The sequence below is a fragment of the Bemisia tabaci genome, chromosome 6 (genome assembly GCF_918797505.1).
Source record: "Bemisia tabaci chromosome 6, PGI_BMITA_v3".
In the NCBI taxonomy this organism is placed as follows: domain Eukaryota; kingdom Metazoa; phylum Arthropoda; class Insecta; order Hemiptera; family Aleyrodidae; genus Bemisia; species Bemisia tabaci.
The window spans coordinates 45,668,371-45,691,993 of NC_092798.1; the positions used below are offsets into that span (position 1 = coordinate 45,668,371).

At 42.0% G+C, this 23,623-nt stretch overlaps 1 protein-coding gene and 1 long non-coding RNA gene across 3 annotated transcripts in view; both read right to left on the reverse strand.

The window, feature by feature from the left end:
• Positions 1 to 23,623, reverse strand: part of LOC109031673 (uncharacterized) — a 306,459-nt gene that overhangs the window by 79,889 nt on the left and 202,947 nt on the right. The gene's annotated exons all lie outside the window — the stretch shown is intronic.
• Positions 1 to 23,623, reverse strand: part of LOC109031674 (uncharacterized) — a 69,900-nt gene that overhangs the window by 44,580 nt on the left and 1,697 nt on the right. For both annotated transcript variants that reach the window (XR_011900069.1, XR_011900070.1), the window contains exon 2: positions 19,294 to 19,369. This is a non-coding gene — a long non-coding RNA (uncharacterized lncRNA). The remainder of the gene's footprint in view (positions 1 to 19,293; positions 19,370 to 23,623) is intronic.

The following is a 23,623-nucleotide window of genomic DNA, read 5'->3' on the forward strand; positions in this document are numbered from 1 at the left end:
GCGGATGAAGGACCATTAATCAACCCGCGAATATATATGGAAGTCGCCGGCCCGGGCCGCCGAGAATCGAGAATCTCCTCGAGGGGGGGGGGGGCGAGGAGGGAGGGGCTGGGAAGTGGTCGAGTGAAATGTTGATTTTCGTTTGATTCAATAACTGGATGAAAACACTTTAAAGCCATTTATCAAGGCGCTTGCATTAGGACTAGGCGTGGCGCGGCGCGTTCTTTCATGTTGGCGGCGTCGGATTATCCGGTTTCCCGGCTTTTCCGCCCTCGGCTCCTTGATTTTCCGATTTTCCGGCCCGTCCTACGCGAGACAGCAGTATCTCCGCCCGGCTTCGAGCTACGCTTAGCACGCTGTCTTACGCACTCCAAGGCTGAACCTGGAATGGAGTTACTGCTCTCTTGCGTAGTAAAATAGCGGACGCTTCTCGAGCTGCTTTGCTATCGAGCGGTGGCGTTACGTGCTTTGCAGGTATCGATATTTCCCCGTTAGAAGATGTGATAAATAATCGATTATTAAGGTGTTCGTTGCGAACACCCTTTTAATCGATACTTTCCCATAGATTTAAATGACCGATCAATCGATAAATCGCAAAGCACGCCACGCCACTGCTATCGAGTCGCTCTGAGGGTTTCGTTGCTGCTTTCTCTTACCCTCTTTCTAACCGTAAAGGATAATGCCGAGAGGTCTTGCAATGTACAGGGTGTGCCAGATTTCGCGACAAAATTATTGCGGAAAATGCGTATCGATTGAAGCGTTTACAAATTTTCGATTGTGTTTTATTTTTCTCAAGGAATATGAATCGAAATGTTTCCTCTCAATTTTGCGTGAATTTTAAAAGGCGAATAAAGAAAATCCACAAAACAAGTCAACTGAATGAATAAAAAAAAATATTAATAATTACTTAAAATGCTTATATATCTAATTGATAAATGTCAATGTCTGGTTCCTCTTTAAACATATACAACTTGGGTTGAGAATATTCTGCCGCGCTAACGAAAAACGCCGTATGAACATTCGAGAGTTGCCAAAGTGTCCCGGATAAAACATGTATTTTTGAGGAAAGCTATGCATATTTTTTTTTTAAATTTGCAGATATTTTAGATCAAATTGCGAACCAAATTGTCTGAAAAATTCGAGGAAAAATATTCACAATTTTCCCAATAAATTTGTCTTAGCACGGCAGAATTGACACCACATTATGAGATACATATTTTTCCTCTTGAGCGTCTATATTTGGAAGATTATTCTGAAGTCAAAAGTGGAATCTTTTGTCCTTTGAATATGGGCCCTAAAATCGAAAATTAGAGGAAGGTGTGTTAATTTGAAGGAAAACAGTTTTAAAAAAAAATCCTCTCCACTTTTCATCCTTGAAGTTCGGAAGGGTTGGATTTTTGGACTCGTGTCTACGGACAAAAAATGTCTCATTAAGACCTCTGAGAAGCCTCTCGACTTTTTAGACGTTGACCCTGAGGCACCCTTCAGCGGAAAATAGGAAAAGTCAGCGTAACGTGATTCACTATTGGAGATATTTCTGCCAAACGGAACTATGAGTATTATGGCGTGAGCTCTGTCATGCATAAATTCCGATGGGTCTCAAGGCTCATGTCTTAATGCACATAGTTCCGTTTGGTAGGAATACGTTCAATTCAAACTTTACGAAATTAACATGGTAATAACAAAAATCAACCTAGAGGGCTCAATAGATTGGTTTCGTGGGCACTTCGTCAAGTGGAAGCGCATAATTCGTCGCCCTCCTGACATAAGAGCGTAACTACGAGACGCGATGAGCCCTGTCGTCCGTACAACTCAATGCTTCCCCGAGCTCATCTCAAATTGTGGTTACGCCCTTTCTCCGGCCAATCGACGATGGACGTTCCGATGACCGGAGGCAAATTCGTTACGGTTGGCGCGGTGCATGCTTATCGTTTGGGCCGGTGTTTTATTGATAGTCCATAAAAGCACTTACGAGATTCCGAACACTTGGGCGATTAATCCCTTTCAATTGCACCGTGCACGCCCCCGACCCGATCGCAATCGACCTAGCGAATAATCTCGCCGACCCATTACGTCACATTACACGGCCGCACGGTTTCGGCCTCCGCCTCCGTTTAAGCCCCCCCCCCCCCCCCCCCCCCGCCTCGGGTCAGCTGCAACTGATTTAAACGCTCTCACAGCTCTGCGCTGTTGGCTCCTGACCTCAGTCGAGTTGCTTCAATTTTGTGGAGAGAAACGTTTTTCGTTTTGACCTGGGTACGTTATAAGGAGAGTGCGGCATTAGAATTGCACTTGGAAAAAAAAGAAAAAAAAAGAAAAAAGAAAGAAAAAAAATACTGGATCTAGAGTCCAGACTCTTAAAGACATCGACAAGAAAAAATACTCTTTGCTTCAATCAGATTTAAGCTTAAATCAAGAACGAAGCCTCTTAATTTGAGCGGATTTCCTTTTGATTTAAGCTTGAATCTGATTGAATCAAGAATCCTTTTTCTTGTCAATGTTTTCAAGAGTCTCTAGGTCCAATGTGTTTTTTCTTCCAGTGAACCGAAAACATTCCTTGCGAAAGTAAGATGTACCTTCGAAATTGACTTTTTCAAAAGATCGACGAGATTCATCCCACCCATCCGTCAATCAACATGCGTAGAGCGAAAAATTTTCAAAACGCCTTCAATTTTGCACGATACCGCCCGACCATCGCTCGGGTTAAAATAGTTGTATCCTTGCGCCTGCCAACGATTCCACATTTATCTAGCGTCGCTCGCACTGATTGTGAATGTCTGCCGGTACAATGTCCACCACTACGCTTCTTGTGAAGAAAAATTTCGTGAGAAAAATTGACAATCGTCGTACGAATGGCGACAATGGCGAATGAAAATTCCAAGGTTACAAAATTTCTCACGATTCAATACTCATTTTTCAGACAAGCTATTAGTATTTTCTCTTCTAGTTTTTAAAGACATAGCATCGACTTGTGAATGTGCTAAATTTAAAGAACAATAATTAATTACAAACTGTCCGGAAAATTAGTAAATGTTATCAAACGGCAAATGAGAAAAAACAGGAAGGAGAAACAGCGAGCAAAATACAAGGGAGGGGAAAAAAGAGAGATGACTGCGCACAATTTTAAAATTTCTCCTAAATAAAATTGTAAAAAATTTACGCGAGAAAACGCGGCAAATCGGAAGCAAATCGGAGGTCACCGGAAGTCCCTCGAAACGTTATAGCTGCGTTAGGTTAACGTTCAACCCGCTTCGACCTCTGCGAACCGACACGCGATGCTTTTATTCACCACTTTTATTGGCGCTTTGCATCCGCGGAAATTACAGTCGAACGCGTGATCCCGAAATTACAGCGGATAACTGCCCCGGGATGCAAGAAACGCGTAAATCCCACATAGATCGTACCCAGATACGCTGTTTTTCTGCACCGTGGATGAGCATGGCGGGTTCGGCGTGGCCTGGAAGTTGAGCGCAACGCAATAAAAGTTGGGGTGTAGTACGCTCCGGGGTTCGATGGAGGAATGTGGAAATTGATACCTCGCCGAAACAAAGGCAGGGCCAAACACGGTCTTGAATATTGCATGCATTATAGAGCGGAAGCTTACGCTCTTGGCTGAAATCTTCTTCTTCTTCGTCTCCTCCAGGAGGTTTTGATAGGTCGCTCTAAACCCTGATCATGCTTTTCTCAATTTCCTCCGAGGACTCCTTATCTTTACACGTTTTATGGAACGGTTGCCGTTTGAATCTCTGGTATAATTAGCAATAAGTAATAATGGGTCTGTTGCATGCACAAAAGTGTAAAATTTTTTTAGTTATCTTCAATTTCACATATTAATGTTTTTATTAACTAGTTGGATTGAAACAATTACCATATCTGGATTGATAGGAATCGAAACTATTGGGATAATGTGTATAATAGAATTATTGGTATAAATTGGATTACATTTTGCAAACAGGAACCAGGAGCATTGCAATGCTGCTAAGATTGTTCAACTTCTTTTGTCTTGGAAGAAAAATCTGATTATTCATCAACAGTTTCTATTCTACTCGCTAAAAACTGTGAATTTAAGACGAAAATTCTCATGTAAGTTTTATATTTTGTCATGATATCGGCAATTGTATTGCAGAGGATGAAGTTGCACAATCTTAGCATCATTGTAATGCTTATGGTTCCTTTTTGCAAAATGCAACCCAATTGAAACAATATTATCAACATTTGTTCGATACCTCGATGTTTGCGTTCTTCCGGCGAAGAGTATACCTCAAGCCACCGAAGTATTCCTCACCAACTCTTCTGGTGCTCCTCAAAGCTCTTATCTGCTCGTCTTGTCAAAATATTCTTTACGGTCGACAAAGGGACCCATTCCGTTGACGTTACTCGAGGAGTTAATAAAACTAATGGATTGGACTCAAAATTATCGGCACGACATCAACGCTCCGGCGTCGTAAACCAAAACCTCTCGCTCTTCTACTCCCATTAGTGGCTTCGCCCTTACACTTTGTTTATTCTCGGCTAACCTCTTCGACTTTCCTGCTATTAATCAAGCTAAAATTAACGCCGTCCCCGTATTTCTTGGCACCTAATTGAATGAAGGACTTCAGAAAAGTACTGAGATTCTGTGGTGTGATCAAGGCGAGAATGATCGATTGACGAGATTTCCCCATTTGGAGCTATGCTGAAGAATCGATTACTAAGGTGTTTGTTACGGACACCCTGCTTATCGATCCTTTTCTATAGGTTTAAGTGAGAGATAAATCGATATATCGCAAAGCACGCCACGCCGCCAATCGCAAATGATGAATTGAAGAGATTGCCGTCAAAACATAGCTCCAATGAATCTTCATCTTGACTCCTTGATCTCCGAATGCGACTGTTTGAGGGAAATGAAAGCTATAAGGTTGGAGACGGATTTTGTGGGGAAGTGATACTTGTCGAGATGGGACTGATACTCAGAATTTGAGGTAGCGATGGAAAATACGCTTACTTCCTTTTATTCTCTTTGAGGAGAATGGTTCAACATCATTCTTTGAAGTTTTTTGGAATTTGCCTGGCACAGAGAAGGAGAATCACGGAAGTTTTTAAGAATGGACGTCCAGTATTTCTTTATTGAAAAAATGAAGTATGAGAGGAAGTCTGCAACGTCGCAAACCGAAATGTATCGTTTGGTAGTTTCACCATCGATATACGAATTGTCCATAATATTATCTCTTTATAAGTGTTATTACAGAATTATTTCAATCAATTTGAAGTTCAGAGAGACAATTGACAAAAAATTCCTCATAAATATACAACTATCGCAAACCGGGAAATTCAAAAGCAAGTGGCTTACGAGTCCAGACTCGTAATAACATTGACAAGGAAAAATACTCTTGATTCAATCAGATTTTTTCTTGAGTCGCGGAGCCGAGCCTCTTGATTTCGGTGGATTTCCTTTTGATTCAAGCAAAAAATCCGATTGAATCAAGAGCATTTTTCTTGTCAATGTTTTAAAGAGTCTGGACTCTAAATCCAAGCGACTTTTTATCCAGTACATCTGACTCAAGCTTGAATGTTAAAATTAAGGGATCTTTCAACAACTTCTGACGAATACCGCGACTTTTCCTAGTCTACATAATGCAACCTTTCTATGACATACAACGCGCACAACTACTGACCCATTTTCGGGGAAAATTTGATCCCTTCCTTCGACCCTCGAACAAGGCAACTCAACAAGCCGATGAGGTAAAACTTGCAGCTTTGAGCTTTAATGAGAGGCCACCGAAGTAACTGCGACCAAGTTACTCTCTAAATTCCGTCGGCAAATTTGAGCCGCGACCTCCTCCCGGCTTCTACTCTTTAAGTAAATCCGACCCCCCCCCTTGATCCTTAATCTTCGGCGCCCGGTATCGCAAGTAAAGACGAGGGAAATTAAGTAATTAGTCCGCCATTCAGGTTAATTCGTCCCTGCAGTGCTACCGCGCTAGGGAAAAACGGCGTATAAACATTCAAGGGTTGCCAAATTTTCCTGGATAAAATATGTATTTATTTGAAAAATGATGCGAATTTTTCCTCGAAATTTGTGGAAGTTTTAGATTCTATTGCGAGTGAAATTGTCTGGTAAATTTGGAGAAAAACATTGGCAATTTTTCGAGTAAATTCGGTTTTTATCGAAGGAAATGTGGCAATGTCTGAAGGCTCGTGTAGCGTTCTTCCTTAACATTGCAGAGTGCTTCTTGCACTCAAGTCGAGAGTACTATAAGTTTTCTCGGCCAAACTACCCGGCCCAAAGAGAATAGAGGCTGGGCCCAATCTTTGTTGGTTCACGATCGACCGCAAGTTGAGAAACCTAACCTCTAAATCCGATTTTAAGTCAGGAAATCTATATTCTAAACTTGATTTGTACGCAAGTTGAGCTTTTTTTACAACAGGGTCGAGCCATCCTTAGTTTCTCAGCAGTGGCGCCGCGTGGCGTTAACTACGATATATCGATTGTTATGCCATTTAAACTTCTGGAAAAGGATCGATAAATAGGGTGTTCGCAGCGAACACCTTAATAATCGATTCTTTACCATAGGTTTAAATGGCATAACAATCGATGCATCGCAATTCACTTCACGCCACGCCACTGTTTCTGAGCGGTGCAAACCATCAATCAGCAACCGAATAACAAAGTCGACATCCTTGCCTCAAATTGCAACGGACCGCAAATCTACCAACATGAATCGGGCCATGGTGTTTTACGATACCGGTATCATACCGGTCGATAGCTATACATTGGTTAACATACATGCGTAACAGCATTCCAATGTTGCCAAATTCCCCCTCCCAAATTGCGCACATTAACCAGAGGAATCTTGGACATTTCTCACTGTTTATTTCACAGTTTTTTCCTCAGAATCCATGCAAAAATTTGACAAATTTGCATTAAAATTGCAAATGTGCATTTTTGTAAAATTAATATACTGTTTGAGTCATTTTGGCAACTTCGGAATGGAGTTACGTTACTTCGTCCGGTCGACGACGATTTTTGTCGCCACTAGTCTCGAGAGCAAGGTGTTTAAAAACAAACAAAGTGACGAGCACTCGAGTCTAAAACACAGCCCCCCCCCCCCCCCAGTCGCACCTTGAGCTTCCGCAAGAGCCCTCTTCACATTCCGCCAAACTTTCGTGTTTTCGTTCGGTTTCGCCTCTGTTTTCCTCGGTTTAGGACTTTTTTCTCTCCATCGCTCGCACTCGGAACGTGTCTTAAGTGCACTTTCGCACCACCCGAGACTTTTTAGGATCCAGACTGCGTGTGGGGGACGGGGAGGGGGTAGTCTAGCGCCCCGACGCTCTACCGACGCCAGACCCCCCCCCCCCCCCCGATGAATCCCCCGGTCGATAAAACCAATACCCATGAAAGCCTCACCTCGGTCCCGGTCACAAATCTTCGGTGACGTCGATTTCACGCGGGAATTTGCTTCCTTTAAATCTTGTCTCGGAGGACGAGGACTAGTTGTCGTTGCGCCCCGCAATAAGAAACGCAACTCCACTCCAAGGTTGCAAAATCGACTCGAACAATTCAATTTTTTACAGGAGTAAACTTGTATCATTTTTGTCGAATATTTTTCTGATTTTTGCATAGGATTAGATGAATAATCAGTAAAATTTTCATTCAGAAATTCCAAAGATTTTCTTAGTCAAAATGCAATTTGATGGTGAAAATTTGGTGGCATTGAAATGTAGTTGCGTTCTTTTGTGACGGGAACGACGTTGTGTGATTGCAAACCGAGTGGTGATATTGCTATGCGATAGACACTTTTATTTGAGTCTCAGTTGAAATGGGATAACGTGGGCTCGATATGGTGGAAAGTCCTCTCGCGTTTCGAGGACATGAATTCTTATTTCAAGAGTATTGATTGGGTACTGATGCGTATATACATTCATCTTGAGGCCTAAAAGGGCAACCATCCTATGAATACAACTTAGCCAGAGTACTTCATTATTTCAATTGTTACTGCCCTTCGTTCCTAATGCAAAAATTGAACTTAGCTCTTGCATAAATACAAATTTTCGCGGAATGATGCTCTTGTACCACCATTCTGCTGTGCTAAGGAAAAACGCCATATGAATATTCGAGAGCTGCCAAATTTCCTCTGAGAGAATGTTCAGTTTTGAGGGAAATTTTGAATATTTTTTCCTGAGATTTTCAGAATATTTAAGCCACATTCTGAACAAAATAATCTGAAAAATTTGAAGACAAATATTCAAAAACTTTACTGAAAATTAGTGATTTGTCACAGGAAGTTTGGCAACGCCTGAAGGCTCATACGCCGTTCTCCCTTATCACGGCAGTATCTTGACCATCTTGGTTTAATATTGGAATCTGAAAACTGCTGGCGAAATTTGTCTAGTGTATGTCTAGTAGGAAAGTTGACTGCCTTTTTGGGCCCTGGTGGCCACATGGATTGCATTTTGCAAAAAGGAACCCAAAGCATTGCAATGATGTGTGCATTTTCATCCTTTGCAATAAAAGTAATGAAATCATGAAGAAATATGAAATTTACATGGTAATTTTTGTCTTAAATTTACAGTTTTTAGCGAGTGAGATAAAAACTGTCAATAGATGATCAGGTTTTTTTCTCCCAAGACAAAAGAAGTTGCACAATCTTTGCAACATTGCAATGCTCCTGGTTCTTTTTTTCAAAATGAAATCCACAAGGCAATACTATATCTCTAGGCGTTTAAGAGAGAGGGTTTCCAACACACCAGGTCCGTTTTTTCAGCTTTCAATTGAATTGCCAGCGCGCGCCGGGTCGGGTACTTAACTGAAAAACGATGTTGCACGGGATGAAGACCACCTATATTTCCACGCTTAAATATCTCGAGTTACATTTTTCTTTAAGCGCGGGCACGGGTAATATTTCAACTCACCGCACGAGCCACGGATTACCGTAAAGCGGATTTATTTAGGAATGGATCTGAGGAAGAACTCCTCTCCCCTCTACCTAATGTTATTGCCGCGAAAAAATCCCATGTTCCTCGATTTCATAACTTAAATACAATTTCAGCATTACCTTTATGCATATCAATTCTTCGCTCGAGTTCAGGTTTGTTAGATAATTTCGAATCCTGCTTTTCACGTTGCCCGATTTCGTCTCATATTTTATTTTTCAAAATGAATTTGTAAAATGTTTTAAGCGAAATCCTATTTGAAATTTCTAGTATATCATGTAGTATGTATTTCGAGAAGGTTACCAATAAGTCTCGAGGTATGCCGTAATTAAAATGTTTAAAGGAAAATACTATTTGAAATTTCGAGAGTATTTTTTTAGTGCATATCCTGTACTAAATGTATTTGGAGAAGGTTCCCAGCAAGTTTCGAGATATGCTATAATTTTATATTATAGATTAAAACGACTGTATATGAGAACAAATTAGTCAACGTAAAATGCAATGAGACTGAGTTTTGCAGTTAGGAACTACAATTCGTCGTCTCCCGTACGAAGGAACGTAACTCCATTTCAAGGTTGCCAAATTGACTCGAACATTAATTTATTTTACTAAGTTGTACCTGTACGATTTTCATCAAAAATTTGCCTGATTTTTGCATGAAATCTACGGGAAAATCAGTGAAACTTTCAGTTAGGCATGCTAAAGATTCTCATAGGAATCTCTGCGATTTGCGAGGAGAAATTTGGCAACGTTGAAATGAAGTTACGTTATTTGAACGACTTGTCTTCTTCCATGAGACTTTATCGAAGATGATGTTTCGCACATATATTCATAATTATAAAAAATATCATTTTTTTTTTCATATTGTCTAACAGGGAGAAACAGAGGAGAATTGAGCTTAAAACAACGACAAATGCATTTTCCATCTATATTTTGGCTTTCGTTCTACTGAGCTTTATCCAATTGATAAAATGAACGATGTTGAACGTAAAGCCTATCCACATAGGTCTTTTAGCATAAACACTTCCTATTGAGCCTGAAGTAGTGGATCTTCACGGTGTCATAATTATCCCCCTCCTACCCCTGATTACTAATTGGATGGGATGGACACAAATATAAAAATCACGTATCTGCGTGAGTAAATCAATAGGAGATGAGCTTTCTGAAACGAGCCAAAAAAGTTGAATCCTCTCTACTAAACTTCAATTAAAGGATCCCAGGCGAAAGGGTGGGTGATAAAATGAAAGAGTTGGGGCTAATTAAATGGAAAACCTTACCCTTCATGAATAGACTCTCTCCGAGCTTTCATTGAAAGCACGCATGCTTTAGAAAATAAATCTTACCAAGAGTCTTTAAAATCACGCTGCTTACAACCGGTGGCGTGGCGTGCTTTGCGATTTATCGATTGATCTGCCACTTAAAGCTATGGAATAGGATCGATAGACAGCACGTTTGCAATGAACACTTGAATAATCGATTCTTCACCACTGTTTCAAGTTGGGCAAAATCGATAATCGATCAGTGGCGTGGCGTGCTTTGCGATTTATCGATTGATCTGCCATTTAAACCTACGGAAAAGGATCGATAGAATGTTCGCAACGAACACTTGATGAATCGATTCTTTACCACAGTTTCAAATGGGGGCAAAGTCGATAATCGATCTTTAACGCCTCGCCACTGCTTACACCAGACGGCTCCTCAGAATCACTGTTTAAATTTTTGCAATCTCAAAGATCTGAGGGGTACGAACGGGAAAGAGAAAAAAAATCTTTTTCTCAACGCGGTTCAGTATTTCATTGACCCCTCTGACATAAATGCATAATTCCTTTTTGACGTTAGCCTTGTAAAGTATAAAGTAATATGGGAAATAGGGCTCATCCCATAATGGAAATGACGTAATAGTCTGTCCGATTTTTCCGATCTTGGTATGAGATCAAAGGAAAAACTTGTAAAATTGTCAATTAAAAATACCCAAGATAATCCTGGTAAAAACGCAATTAGCGCGGGAAAATTTGGCAAAATTCAAGTGGCGTTACAGTCTCTTGAGATTGAAACGACGAATTGTCCCTCCAGCGGGCCGATTATTGAAACTGTTAGACAAAGCGATGGACAAAGAAGATATAGGGAGTATGGAGCGATCGTATTGGTTGACATGGTTGGTTCCAATAGACTAAGGAAGAAAATGATGGACTAACTGTCGGGTCTTTGGTGGGTTGCCGTTACTTAGTCAATTGCCTACCTCCTATGAACATTGCCACCACAGGATCTCTCCAACTCCCTTTTGTCGTCTTTGTCTATAGCTTTGTCTATCAAGTTCAATAATCGGCCCGCAGGATCGAAGGTCTCTTTTACAACGGAGGTCACAAATTCTAAATACAGTCCTGGCAAAATACTCTGCGATAGAAACTTTGAGAGCAGCCCGTCATCAATGCCAGGTTGTACGATAAAATTTGAGTATTTTACATGCTTTTAAATAGAGACAAGTGCTAATTTTAAGCACAATCTGGCAACAATGAGCCCGATCATCATGCACATCGAGAGGGTCTCCCTCACAACAACGTACAGTGGGGCGAAAAGATAATCATGGAGGACATGAGAGCAGTTAAAAGCGCGGTAGAAATTCATTGGAAAAGCGGGAGAAAGTTGCAGCGGAACGATAAAGCCACAATGAAGAAATCAAGGGGAGATAACTCGGGGTTCGGGCAGCGGAAACGAATTAGAGTGGGGACGCGGTTGATGGGACCCCATCTCGCCCCCCCCCCCCCCGATCGCCCCCGCACCCTCGATCGCTTAACACGCGAGTGCGAATCTGCGGAAGGGATGAAAAACTACTACATCTAACAGCGCTGCGTTGCTGTTCGACGCTCAGTTGAAAAATTGGTGGGCTTCAATGAGGTAATGAGGGTTGCATACATGAATACACCGCAATTTTTGGTTTGATAAAATCGCGAGTAATTTCCGTCGATAAATCGCGATTAAATCTCCAAAAATCGTAAAAACTTCGTAACTTAATAGCAAAATATCGCGATTTGATCGGCGGTGAAATCGCCAAGATCATCAACATCCGAGCGTCTATTTTCGGTCTTGGCGCAATTTTATTTCTGTTACATCGCTTTCGATAAAATTGGGATTTATCTCATTGTATCACAATTTTTTGTTAGATTTTTCTTCTTCTTCCGTGTCCGGAGTAACAGATGTAAAACATGATCAGCGATCAAACTTGTTCAAAATTCGATAAAAATTAGACCTGAGAGCTTCAATAATTAGCAACATTAGTTGTGACGTCATTTGCTGAAATTAAGTTATCCCAAGTGCAAACCGATTTCAGTTGAGGGGATTCTGCCAGATGCTTGAAATCCTAGATTTCCCCACACCCACATCTCATTAGCTAAAAAAGTCGCTTGGATCTAGAGTCCAGACTATTGAAAACAATGACAAGAAAAAATACTCTCAATTCAATCGGATTTTTGCTTGAATCGACAGGAAATCTGCTTAAGTTAAGAGGCTCGGTTCTAGATCGAAGCGAAAATCCGATTGAATCAAGAGTATTTTCTCTTGTCAATGTTTTTAAGAGTCTGGACTCTAGATCCAAGCTACTTTTTTTCCAGTGGTCGTCGCTTTGTTCCATGATATTGCGATTAATCACAATCAATAGAATTGCAATTTTGTTGCACCTTTGTGTGATGAAAGTTGTGGTTCCCTTTTCATCCCCCGATTACACACCCGACGAGTAAAGCTCGATTCTGATAATAGTGCCAAAATTTCCAAGACGATGGAAAATACCTGGCCAGGCGCGGCGGAACACGCGAAACACGCAAAGCACCCTTAATGAAGCCAGAGCCCCACCCAGCCCCAGCCCCACCCCCACCACCCCACCACCCCCTCGGCCCCCGTTAATTATTGCGTAAACGCGACGACTCGTTTTATCGCATGATTTACATCCATTCTCTTGTAATTTGTTCCGGCAACGACACGATAATTACAACGCCGGAAAAAGAGCTATTAATTTATGGCCCCCGCCCCCGTCCCCCGGTGGAAATTCCCTCCTCCCTTCGGAAGCGGTTAAATCATTTAACTACCTCCGCGAGATGGACACTTTTTCCACGCGCTTCTCCTGCGACTCCACCTCCGATACGAGATTCCTCCATTTCACGGTGCGGCAAGCGTACAAGGAGCCGATGCAACTAAACTAACTCCTAGATGAGGCGCGAAGTATCCGAAACATTGAAGGCGTTCTCTCCACGACCAATTACCCAAGCATCAAGCAGCTCGCTATTCTGCCGTGCTAAGGAAAAACGCTGCACGAGCCTTTAGACGTTGCCAGACTTTCTTCAATAAAAACTGAATTTACCAGGAAAATTTGGAATATCTTCCTTCAAATTCATCACACGATGTTGTTTGCAATTTGCTCTAAATTATCTGAAAATTTCAAGGAAAAATATAAATAATTTTCCTCTAAAATAAATGTTCTATCCGGAAAAATTTGGCAACTCTCTAATGTTCATACGGTGTTTTTCCTTAGCACGGCAGTAATGTTTACTTCGTTTTTTGGTGTATTTAAACATACTCCCCAATTAGGCTTAAAAACAGGGTTTCCACAGAATTTAGAGAATGAAATTCCCTGACATTTCTCTGACACATTTTGGCGAAATTTCTTGACAATTGAAGATGTGACGGATGGTTAGAGGGCATATTGAAAATATTTTTCGGGCAAAATTTGTTGTTCGAAAATTCAAACCCATTCTAGAAAGCAAATAAAGGTGATTTAACAAATTTTCCCTGACATTTGCGTCATTTTCGTCATTTTCCCTGACATTTCCCGGTTTTCACTGGCTGTGGCAACCCTGTAAAACGTTCGGTTTCAACAAATTCTAAACTTTTAAACCCTCAAAATGTGAGTATGACGAAAATCCGGCTTAATTGATTTTGATCCCTACCATGACGTCAGGATACACGACTCCATCACTACCGTCAACAATAGACGGACTCCTGACGCCTAACGCTGAGAGTAACGCCCAAGCTAACGAACCTCGGAATGAAGCGGGGGGGGGGGGGAGAGTGACGTCGCGGCAACGAGATAACGATGCGTCGAACGGAGCCGCTACCCCGTTCCACGACGTGTATCAGTCGAATCACCCCTACTGCTGCATTGGCCTCGTCACGTCGCGTCAGTGCTCTCACGTCATCCACGTCATCGGTTAATGACGTCGTTTCCTCCGGCCGTCGCCACCGCGGTCACCCGACCCCTGCCCTATCGATGCAGCGTTGTTCATGGCTGCTGTCTCTTCACCAGGAGTGGGGAGAATGAAGAAATGCAGTGAAAATGATAGAATTTTTCTTTAAAAGCTCACGATCTGAAAAAAAGAAACGAAGGCTTGCGTTCCAAAGACACTGAAGTAAATTTAAATAAAAGTAAAAAAAAATATCATTCTATACTAAAAATCTTGAAAATAGAGAGAAATCGCCAAAGAAGTACGAAGAATTCTACGGTGCCCCAGCGTGATTTTGAAAAATCATTCACCCTCTGCGAAATTTTTAGGTTAAATTGTTCACTTTTCCTCATAAGAAAAGCGTTACATGTGAGTTCGATACCAGGGACCCAGTATCCTCCTCCCCCTTCCCTTGTGACGGGTCTGAATCGGGCCGCTGAAATCGAGTACGTAAAATGGCTCACAAGGAGGGAAAACAATACTACCGACTTGGAAGAGCCGATGGAGGCGCAATCTAGATCTCCAGTGGAGGATTACGAGTATTGCGAACGGATAACACTCTCGCAAGGTTCGCTAATCGCATCGCGAGCGGAAAATACGATAACCAACGCAGGGCCTGTTGAGTAAAAACCACGTAACGAGAAAGTGTTTTACATAGGAGGAATGAGGTTTCCGTTCGGCTGGAATCTGCTAGGATCGTCGTGAATTAAGATAGAACAACACGCGCATAAAAAACTATCCGGAGTCCTGACAAGAGCACACAACACTATTTCACACAGACACAGAGACACACCACGAACGCAAAATAGGGACGAACAAACAGCGGCAGAGGCAAACACTCCGAGGGGGAGGAGGCAAGGGACAAGGCGCCCGTTCTCCCGTGCTGAGGAAAAATAGCGTATGGACATTAGAGCGTTGCCGAATTTCACCCGGTAAAATAGGAATTTTCCGAATGACTTGTGGGTATTCTTAATCTTAGCCTCGTTTTTTAGCATTTCTCCCAAATCTGAGCCGCACACCTCTTTGGCAGTACAGATCGAATGCATTGCAAGTTCACGCCTCGCGCTTTCGCGCCTTCAATTTTTTATATGAGACACGGACAACCATCAAGCATGAATAGTTGTATCTTTGCGCCGGCATCAACACGCGTATTTTCCCTTGCTATATTTCCAACTTGTGCTTCTTTCCATTTCTCTAATTCGTGGTGATGCTCCAAGGGCTATATGAGCAACACAGTCGAGGATGAGAGACAAGCAATCGGACCTTGTTATTCAAACCTCCCCCGAATCTAAGCAACGTCTCATTGGCAGCACAATGCGGAGAATTGCGAGTTCACGTCTCGCGCTATCGCGCCTTCAATTTTGTAGATGCGACACGGACATCCATCAAGCATGAATAGTTGTATCTCTGCGCCGGCATCAATCAAATCTTTGGGTTTAGAGAATTCCACTTTCCTGGAGTTCTACTAAACCAAATTTAAAAATCTACACCGCGTTAGAGACCTGACAGTAGTGGTTTTTCAACGCATTTTACATAGTTTCACTGTCTAATTTAATTTAGGAGATATTTAATCAGAGTGTCTACTATAACAGGCTGGCCAAAAATCAGTATTTTTACAATACTTTTTCAGTACATTCCTGAGATATTCAGTACCTCCTCAACAGACAAATTCAGTACTTTTTCAGTACCTCCATTTGACGAAATTCGAAAAATTTCAAAAATTTTAATTTCTCGCTGAAACTGCGACAAAAATTAAATTCCGGACCTTCTTGCAGAATTTCCGCACTTTTTCAGTACTTCCGGATCGCCCTTAAAAAATCAGCACTATTTCCGGACATTCCCGACTTGTAGGCACCCTGTTAATAGATAAACTTACTTTCTGGATGACTCCCCTCCCACGTCTTGGTTCAATTCGTTTTCAAAAATTGTAAAATGGCGTCGTTCGATGCAAAGTTTTCAAATATTCTATCGAGGGTAATCCGACAACGTCCAGACGTCGATAGGACGTTCCTCCGGAGGACGCGGGAGCCCTGGAGGTGCCCTTATCGATTGCCGACAACAGTGGCATGAATCTTAAGCTGCGTCCCGCTCTTGAACCGCCGCCAAAACGGAGCAACGGGTCCGATTCCGAAAGCGCTATGCATCGAGTGCTCGTTGAGTGCTAGCCACCCCCCCTCGGAGGACGGGGGTGAAGAAGGGGCGAGGGACTCGACATCTTCATCACCTTGCAGCGCATGCAAAACAACCGTCGCACAGTGAATCGAGTCAACAGGAGACGTCGAACAAAATTTGGAAACTTTAAACGCTCATAACTCCGTTTATACGATACTTTGAGGTTTTAAAATTGGTTCCATTGGTTTTCTCGTGAAATTTTCTCGCAGGGGCAACCCTCAAAATTTAAACTGTGATGAAATGAACATCAAAATGTGCAGTTATAATCGAAAAATATTTGTCCGACCTCTCTGATTGACTCGTCCCACCGTGCGGCGGGCCGCAATATCGTCCTGAAATCGGAATCAATTCACTTGCTTTATATTCTCGCTCCGCGAAATGGTCGCAGTCGGGATTGGATGGTTCGTCGCTCCTCTGACGTAAGGGCGTATCTCCGTCTCTGAGTGAGCCCTGAGAAGCGTGAAGTTATATGGAGAATAGGGCTCACGAGGACATTGAGATACGACCTTACGTGAGAGGGACGACGGGTTTTGGTGGGGCGACACCCACGAAACGAACTTAGGATAGAGTTTCGGAGTGATTTCTTCGGCGAGGAGTTTTGCGTTTGCTGGATTTTAACTTCAGCGGGTTAGCAGCAGATTTCGAAACAAGGGTGACCCATAATCAGGGTAAGAATGATAGCACTCGACGGAATTCTTTCGCATTGGTAAAGCTCAACTTTTTTGTTCCTCCACCACCCCTCGTCCGTATCATTTGAGATTTTTAGGAAGAACACGGGCTCGCAAGTGAAATACACTCTTGATTTCACCCCGGAAGTTCTATCAGTGTACATTGCGAATGATTTCGCATCAGCAGCATCAATTTCAAAGCACCAACTGAGTATAGGTATTTCTTCAACTTTGACGAGGGGCGAGGATGCTACAAGCGTCACAGAAACGAATCTAGCAGATCAGTTTTGCATACGGAAGCCATCGCATTCCCTCGCGAGGGATGAGAAACTAATTTGGCTCCTCGCAGACGCCGTCAGAAGCGCCAGAACTTCAATAAAGAGTTAATGAGTCGTATCCTGAATCGTCTCATAGTCTGAGTAAAAAATAGACACGTCTCGGCGGCGGCCTATTTCGGGGGGGGGGGGGGGGGGGGCTCCACCGTTGACTGCTCACCGGTTTACGTTGCCCTAGACCTTCGAACCACCCCCTCCCCGAACTGCACAGCCCATTATGCAAATATAAAGCAACGAGTTGTAGGCTGTGGAAAACCAGGGGACGGATCGTGAATATTAAATGCGGGGCTTCTTCCTCCCCACCCCCTCCGACGCACAGTGGGTCGAGTCAGGGTGGCAAAATTTCATGAAAATTAAAATATTGACATTTCACGTGAAATATTTCATGAAGTTCTAGAAATTTATGAAAGATATTGAAAAATACTGGTGCTTTTTCACGTTTCGCAGAATTAAAAAAATTGTGACTTTCTTCTACTTTTGTGTGTTTGAGTGCGGGTTGCATGCCCTAGCCCCTGAATAATATGAATATTTCACAGCCTTGTGAATAATATGAAATATTTCACAGCCTCGTGAAAAATCATGAAGTATTTCACTGAATCCATTATTTCAGTTCTTTTTTACGTTTCATGCCACCCTGGGTCGAGTCCATCAGGGGGTGCAAAGAGGTCGGACATAACATTGTTTACTAAAACTGCTAATTTTGATGTTTATTTCGTCACATTTTAAATTTTGAGGGGTATTCATGGAAGAAAATTTCAGCAGCGCGGCGCACAGTGGATCCAGTCAATTAGAGAGGTTGGACATTAAAATTTTGACTAAAATTGACAATTTTGGTGTTTATTGCGTCATATTTTAAATTATAAGGGGTGCATCTTGAAGAAAATTTCACGAGAAAACCAATGAAACCCTCTTTTTTGAACCTCAAAGTTTCGTATAAATGGAGTTACAGGCGTTTAAAGTTTCCGAATTTTGTCCGACCTCGCCTATAGACTCGATCCATCGTGCGACGTGGGGGTAGGGGCTGGTTCGCTCATTTCCCTCTCGAAGCCGTTCGGCGACGGGGTAAGCCGCATTACGGTCATCCCGTGTTTTCTCCGGGGAAAAATTTCTCAAAGGACGCGGCGCGCGGTTTTACTCGATCATTTGTAGAATTTATGTTTGGCGGTGAAAGGCGGGCGCCGAACGGAAAGTCGTTTGATTTACGCGGGTCCGCCGAGGGTTTTGCGAGACGGGAACAAAGCGATTGAAAAATGCTTTTCGATGTTGCGAATCCCCGCTGCCGGGGTTCGTAAAGAAATTTCTCCCGTTCTACACGGTTTTTTAATTGAATGATGATGAAATGGTCTTCTGGACGAGGATTCGTAGTTTTTAAGATGAAAAGGCGTGACTCCGTTCTAAGATTTCAAAATTGACTCGTACAACTCAATTTTCCGATGTTGCAAATCGGCGTTGCCGGGATTTGTAGGGATTTTTCCCCCTTCCTACACGGTTTTTCCATTAAATAATGAAAATGATCTTTCGGAAAAGCAATTTGTCGTTTCCAGTATGAAGGAACTCCATTTTAAGATTTCAAAATTGACTTAAATGACGCAGTTATTGTCTGGAATATGAATGTCAAAGTTCTGTCCTTATTCCATATGCAGAGGAAAATTCACTGCTTTTTCAATTAAAAATACTCGTTGGTCTCCTGGCAAAAATATGATTTGCGAAATGTGATTTTGCACTATCGAAATTTAATCACTTATTTCGTCTAAGAAACGATAGATAGTGCCCGTCCATGAGAAAATAAACATTAATTCAAAGTGATAAAATACACGCCTTTCATTTTTGCAGAGGATGTTTTTTTTTTTTTTTTATTGCTATTACTATTTTTGGGAGAGGAAGGACAAAGAGGATGGATATTTTTTTCCTTGCTCATACTCAATTTTCAAAAACATTTTCGCTGATTGATTATGCTATAATCAACAAGCAAATTGACAATTAACGAATGCTTACTTGTTAAAAGACGTCACCACGTCCGAGTGACATCATACTTGATCAGCTGTGTTTTTGAAAATGAAAATTTACGAACCTGAAACACACAAACATATCAAATTTAAAAAAAAAGTCGGAAACAAAATGTCGGTAAATGATAGTATAGGGGCCGTCCACAAATGACGTAACGCTGTACGGGGAGGGGGGTCAAGGAGACCGGTACGCCATTTTGTTTTCACATGTTAAAGGATAGGAACCTACACGGAGAAAAAAACTTCGTGCGTGGGACCCGAAGTTTAGGTCATATGGATCTCTGAAGTTTTCGGATTGAGCATCTGAACACTTAAGGGCTAGCTGCCGAAGTTCAGGTCAGACATCTGAAAATTCAGTTCTTACATCTGAAGTGCTTCAGTTCTTACATCTGGAGTACTTCAGATGTGAGAACCGAAGTTTTCGGATGTGAAAACCGAAGTACTTCGGATGTAAAAACTGAAGTTTCAGATGTCTGACCTGAACTTCGGCAGCTAGACCTTAAGTGCTCAGATGCTCAATCCGAAAACTTCAGAGATCCATATGACCTAAACTTCGGGTCCCACGCATGAAGTTTTTTTCTCCGTGTACGTTACAAAAGCGTTACAAAATCAAAAATGACGAAAAACTGCGTTAAGTAAATTTTTGGACGGCCCCATAATGACCACAACAAAACAAAAGTTAAAACTTGCGCGGATAGCGAGAACCACTTCAAAATGAGAAAATGGATTCTCCCTCACAAACTTAAAATATTTCACTGTCATTCCGCTTTAAAATTGCTACTGTTTAGAAAGTGAAAGCAGTTGAACATTACGCCAAAAAGGTGGGCGAGGCTATTAGAAAGGGACGCGAGGGCGCGTGAGGAAAATTGAGGTTATGAGATGGTTTATGCATAAACGTGAGGGTCGAACGGTCACTTTTGGGCCGGACACTCGAAATGAGCCCGTAATAACATGGAGGAACGTCGTAAGGGACAGTCGGGTGTTGCCAAATCCCTTCTGAAAAATGAAGAATTCGTCGATAAGATTGTAAGTATTTTTCCTTGAAATTTTTAGATGATATTGGTTTCAGTTGCGTCTGGTTTATTTAAAAATTTCATGGGAAAATATTCATGTTTCTCACCAGAAAATCAAGTTTGAGAAGAGGAAATTTAGCGATTGGCGTGGGTTCATGCGATATTCCTACTCAGCACGTGAAAGGGAGGTGCTATAAACGAGCAAAAAGGGTCTCCCCACTGGAATTGATAAAAACGACCGGACGTTGCCAAGTTTCTCACAAAATTACGGATTTTCTTGAAAATTTTTGAGCGGTTTTCCTTGCAATTTTAGAGAATTTTGCCAGTTTAGTTAAACTTTTAGAGGTGGTGGTAAAATAGTGCTCGGTTCACACTATTTTGCGGGGAAAACAAGGCCATCCGTTCAACAATTTCTATCATTAGCTAAATTAGTGCTCGAGATTTTTGCCTCTAATTGAACTTATTGGCCTCGTATTCCCCTCAAAATAGTAAGGACCCAGCACCATTTAACCACCTTGATACATCGTCACCTTCCAGGCAAAGTATCACAAGCGCCATGCGACGTTTAAAAATTTCCGCCGCCATTATATTTTTTTACAGAGAAATTGTTCAACGAACCTGTCCGAAAATTACACCGAATTTTCTTTGTGCTGCCGATAAAATTTAGTGAAATTTTCGAACAGATTCAACCAACAATTTCTCAGTAAAAAAATAAAATGGCGGCGGAAATTTTTAAACGTCGCATGGCGCTTGTGATACTTTGCCTGGAAGGTGACGACATACAGTTCAAGCCACGTTTCTCAGTGTTTTTTTTCTGGTATATCATTTAGATTAACCTGATTTAAAGCAAAATATTCATGACTTTCCTGATAAAATCCTTCTTTTATCGGTAGAAATTCGACGACATTGGAACGCTCTCACGTTGTTTTTCCTTGAAACGACAGAACGGGCGATGGGACGGAGCAAAAAGGGTCTCCCTCCCCGAATTTGCGGACCCTCCCGGCTTTGATAAGAATTGATATTCCGGTCACACCCCGCACGGAGCCACCTCCACGATAAGTGGCGGCGAGTTGATAAACGAAATCCGAGGGGCGAATCCCCCGCGTAAAAATCGCCCCTCCCACAGCCAAAACCTCATATCCCCACGGGGTTCCAATATCCCAGTTACGTCGTTTTTGACCAGAAAGCAGAGCCGTGATAATGACGGCGGCTTTGAGATACCGCGGAGCCTCATTAAACGCGACAGGTTCGCTGCGGGCCCCTCTTCGTTCGGCCGTTTGGCCCCCGAAAACACCCCTCGCTGGGGTTTCAACCGGTGGCGTGGCGTGCTTTGCGATATATCGATTGATCTGCCATTTAAACCCATGAAAAAGGATCGATAAACAGGGTGTTTGCAGCGACACCTTCACAATCGATTCTTTACCATAGCTTCAAATGGGGGAAACATCGATAGTTTTTCGCCACTGGTTTCAACCCCCGGACCGCGAAATGGACCTGACCACCCCCGGTCAGGGTGAGGTGGTCTGGAATAGATTGAATAAACGCGCTACGCTTGCGGTTTTCATTGAATTGAAAGGTTATTCAAAGCAACGGTAATAATGAAAAAACAGAAATAATTGATTCTTTATGAGTGATGTTTGAAATCAGTTATGATAATTTTGGACTGTACTCAAAATAATTAAAAAAAGAAGGAAGTCAACACAGACGAATCTAAAACTTACTCTGAAACCTTAAGATACAGGCAATAAAATATCGTAGGTTCGCGAAAACAGATTCTGATCATTTTCAATTCCTTGATGAAATTTTTGTGGGTGTTTTAAATGCCAATCAGTTCAAAATGATTTTTTGTCTTGCGATGAAAATCTGATAAATTGTGTTCTTAAATGACATGTAATTCATTACGTATTGTATAAAATTATGAGCGTTTCTTATGATACTCAAACGTTGAGTTGAAAATGCACGGAAGCCTACAAAAAAATCGTCGGAATTGATGATATTTCACTGAATTGTCATTAAAAATGTTTAAAATGATGGCAGGAGAAATTGAAATTTAGAGTACTAAATTTCTCTCAACGTGCTGAATCGATCGAGATAAAGTTCGTGAGAATTTTTTGGATTAAAATCTTTGGCATGTCTGAGAAGTCATTTATTGATTTAAGATTAATGTTAAAAACGAATTCATAAGATACAAACACCTTGAATACGGTTACGTACAGTTTCGGGCCATTTTTTTAGTGTTTTTGTCGTCACCATGAATACTTAACATAGAAGTTGCACTTGAAGTTTTTTCTTTTTTTTTTATTACGTTGACTCCATCGAACATAGATGAAACGAATACCGCAAGAATGAAGCAGCCGCGATATCAGTTTATTCGTTTAAAAAGTCGACGCAACTATATGAGCTCCAAGGAAGGGCGTAAAGTTTGTTTCGAAACTGAAGGCGCACTTCATGCAGTGCACTCAATGACTCTATCAGTCCCTCCACTCGGTCAACGCAACTAAACTAACTTCCAGGTAACGTGTGAAGTATCTCGCAAAAGTGAAGGCTCGTTGAATGCGATACATATATACAATGAGTGCATCTCCAAAAAAAGAGAGAAAGGGCTCGGTCCGAGATGGACAAAAATTTCCGCGAGGATACGTTCACTTTCCGCGTAAATATTTTCACAGCTGCACCGCTTAATGAGGTCGTTTTAATTAGACGACCGCGGGGGAAGGGGGAAGGGCGAGAGTGGGGGCGAAGATGTAATACGTCAAAAGCGTGTTTACATAGCGGGCGGAGAGACTGGAAGGGAGGCAGGGCGGGGGGGAGGGGGAGCAAACAAATAATGCGAAATCCAGGGTGTAACTAACGGGTGGAGTCGTGAGTTTGTGACCGGAGACAGGAGAGAGACATACCGTCGTCTCTTGGAGGAAGGAACGTAAGTCCATTGCAGGGTTGCCAAATTGACTAAAACAATTATCTCATTTTACAAAAATGTACCTGTGCAATTTTGATCCAAAATTTGTCCGATTTTTGCATAGAATCTGAGGAGCAATCGGTGAAATTTTCAGTTAGAAATGCCTAATATTCTTGTGATTAACTTGCAATTTGCGAGGAGAAATTTGGCAACATTGAAATGGAGTTACGTTCTTTCGTGAGGGAGATGACGTGTGTGTATTTTTAATGCACCGCGGATTAACCGGCCTTCGCGAGCGGGTCCCGTCGATTGTTGAATCGATATTCGAATCGATTAATCGAATGAATTAAATCGATGCAGCCCTATCTCGGCAGCGCATTATATCGATTAGATGTTAGATGGGTTGA